The 3,184-nt window shown below is 29.0% G+C and overlaps 1 long non-coding RNA gene across 1 annotated transcript; it reads right to left on the reverse strand.

Annotated features, from left to right (window-relative positions):
* On the reverse strand, positions 747 to 2,765 carry LOC104746769. The gene is made up of 3 exons (XR_760962.1): positions 2,624 to 2,765; positions 1,827 to 1,906; positions 747 to 1,200 (listed from the first exon to the last, which is right to left on the reverse strand). It is a non-coding gene; the product is annotated as an uncharacterized LOC104746769 (long non-coding RNA).

Below are 3,184 nucleotides of genomic sequence, written 5' to 3' on the forward strand. Positions count from 1 at the left end.
GTCTCTCTCATTACTTCTGCAAAATCGTCATCTGAAAAATTTGAAATTCTGATAAAATTATGTAATCTCATCGTAGCCGTTACCACTCTTTTTTGCACATGAATATTATATCTAGAAAATTCACAAAGAATCCTCCATTTCTTCTTCCAAACTCCAAATGTCCTCTCAATAACAGAGAGTAAAGATGTGTGACATCGATTAAATAGTTCTTGTTTATTTCTAGGAGGAGGACCATTTTCGAACTGTGACATATGATACCGAACAATCCTGTTTCGTGAAGACCTATATGGAGCAAAAAACCCTTGTTTATTTAAATAGCCAGAATCAACAACATAATATTTTTCTAGTGGATGCAAAGGAAATTCAGAATCACTGTCTTGTGCCATTGCGAGAACTGCTGTATCGTGACAAGATCCTGGTGCTCCATTCCAGACATATGTAAACAACATATTCAAATCACATATTGCCTTGATGTTAAATGATGTTGTATCATGTCGATTCCAATACATTCTTTGTAATTCAAGCTTCACCTGAACACATACATGAACCCCATCCATTGCTCCAACAAATCCACTAAAATATGGCCAATATCTTCGATCTATCTGCAGTCGTTTGGGAATTCGGAATAGTTCTTGTCTTGTTGGAGTCTTGATATAATCACAATCACGTAACTCAGTCATTGTAAGAACCTCAAAAAACTTTCTCTTCACTGTCTCTTAATTTCGCCCAACTCGCAATCCAACATCTCTTTGAACATCATTATACCACATATCTGTAAAAACATTGCCACACTCTCTTCAATGCTTACATTCATTGTTGATCTTAAACCATAACTTGTTTGTAACTTATCACACAATGTTTTGAAAGTACTAAGTGACATTCGTAGTAATTGTAGACAAGCAGCATCATCTTCTTGTAGACGATGCCAAATATTTATCCACCCCAAACCACCGTCTGTTTGGACTGGTCCTCTTTGAAAATATCGATTGTAGTAACTCAGTGCTGGTTGAATTATTAACTCTTCAAATTGCTCATTTTCCAAATTCCATAACTCAATTCACCACCATATGTTTCTGAGTACACCTCTTCGTTTTCTTGTGTCTCTGGAACTTGAGTATCTGACATTTCACCGTCATATGTTTCTGAGTACATAGGAGAATCGTTACTATTTGTGCCTTCGTTCATCATCTCTTCTCTTCGCTGGTTGACAGAATATTGAGATTAAGATTTGACATCATATAATCTAAAACAACGTTGCATCACATCCCAAAGTTGTAAAGGTTATCGTTTAAATGCATGTACAATTTTACATACCTGTAATTAAATTTAGAAAAATTTAGAAAATTTATATTTTACGTATTTTTAGTAAATAGATTTAGTTAGTGAAAATATTACGAGTAATTACTTCTTGATTTTTCCACCAAGTCTCGGATACAGTTATCTGGTGTGTAACCGGATCAACGGAGATACTAGTATTATCCTTAAGAAGTACATACTTTAAGAAGTACATACTTCTTGTATTTTTTTTTCAACTGATCAAGTTTTTCTTGGAAGAACCGATAGTTGATATTGAGATTGAACTTCTCATTAAACTTTTCAACCACAAATTCTTTACCAAGGGGTGTAGGGTCTTTTAAACGGTAATTAGTCATTACAACAGCTTTATCATACAACTCAAGAAATATTCTTTCTCGACTAGGAGTCCATTTGAAATTTTCTCCGGTTTGAAATTTTCTCCGGTCTACAAATTTCAAAAATTCTTAAATATAATTTTCAATTAAACTCTATCAAAACTAAAAAAAAAAATTTAAATAGTAAATATTTACCTGTGCTAATGTTTCCGTAGGAAAATTTGTATCAGGTTCCACCGAATTATTTGTGCTTTGCCGGCGATTAGACGTCATATCTACAATATTAAAAATTTGTTAATACCTATTTTTATTATGTTTACTACAAAAGCAATCACTGGTTATGTTAATATTATATGTTTCAGTACAATGATATTTTTATTTTAAACATATATATAAATATATTATAGTTTTTAATTTTTTTTAAAAATGTAATTATTATTTGCACCTAAATATAAGTAATAATATGCATCAACGTATTATGTAACATGTATGATTATAACAACTATCATCTATGAACATTTTTAATATTATTATAGTTATTGATATTACTAAAAACAATTATCATAATTTCTTATAATTGGTAAAAAATAGAGAATATGAAATTTATTAAATTTTGTACTTTATAAATGATAACAACTATACATAAAAAAATTTTACGCATTTCATTGAACGTCTACATTACATCTATATCGTAAAAAAATCATAATAAATTCATAAATTAAAATCATGAATATAAACACTTTTAATGAATATTACTAAAATATATTTTACATATACTTTGAATTATAACTAATGAAAATTCTTATATTAAACTTTCAAATATAAAAGTTTTTTTATGAATATTTCTAATTATTTTATACAAATACTTTGAATTATAACTATAAATATCTATATGACTATAGTTTCTCTTTTTAAAGTTAATTTATATCTATGAGATTATAATAAAATATTCATGATACGTATATATATGCTATAAAAAAAATATATTGTACCTTTAATTGAAAGAGCAAATTAGATGAGAAGATCAGAATTTTCAATTAACAGAAAATATAAAAAGAGCAAAGTTTTCAACCAAAAAAATATAGAGAAAGCAAAGTTTTCAACCAAAGAAAATGTAGAGGATATACTTTTAGGTGTGGGTATGAAGTTTGTTTAGATTTTAGTTTTCCTATTATATAGACACAAGGAAGTGTGTTTGATAAAGTGTATGTGTTTTGAAATGTGTGTTGATAATAACAGTGTATGTATTGAGATGTGTGTTGATAATACACAACAGTGTATGTGTTGAATTGCGTACATCCCACTAAAATTGTTAAAAAATAATTAATAAAATTGAAAAAAATGAAATAGTGAGCGAAACATAGCAGAAGACAGCAATAAAATAGTGGTTTTACTGTGTAGGCAGATCATGCATGTTTCTTCATAAAATTCTCCTGCATATATTGTAGTGGTTCAAAATATTTTAAAAATGGAAGAACCACTTTTTTTACTTACACACGTGAATGGCTTGTTAATTACGGAACGTTTCATCTGACGGCTGAACCGGGTTTATT

The sequence above is a fragment of the Camelina sativa genome, chromosome 15 (assembly GCF_000633955.1).
Source record: "Camelina sativa cultivar DH55 chromosome 15, Cs, whole genome shotgun sequence".
Lineage (NCBI taxonomy): Eukaryota > Viridiplantae > Streptophyta > Magnoliopsida > Brassicales > Brassicaceae > Camelina > Camelina sativa.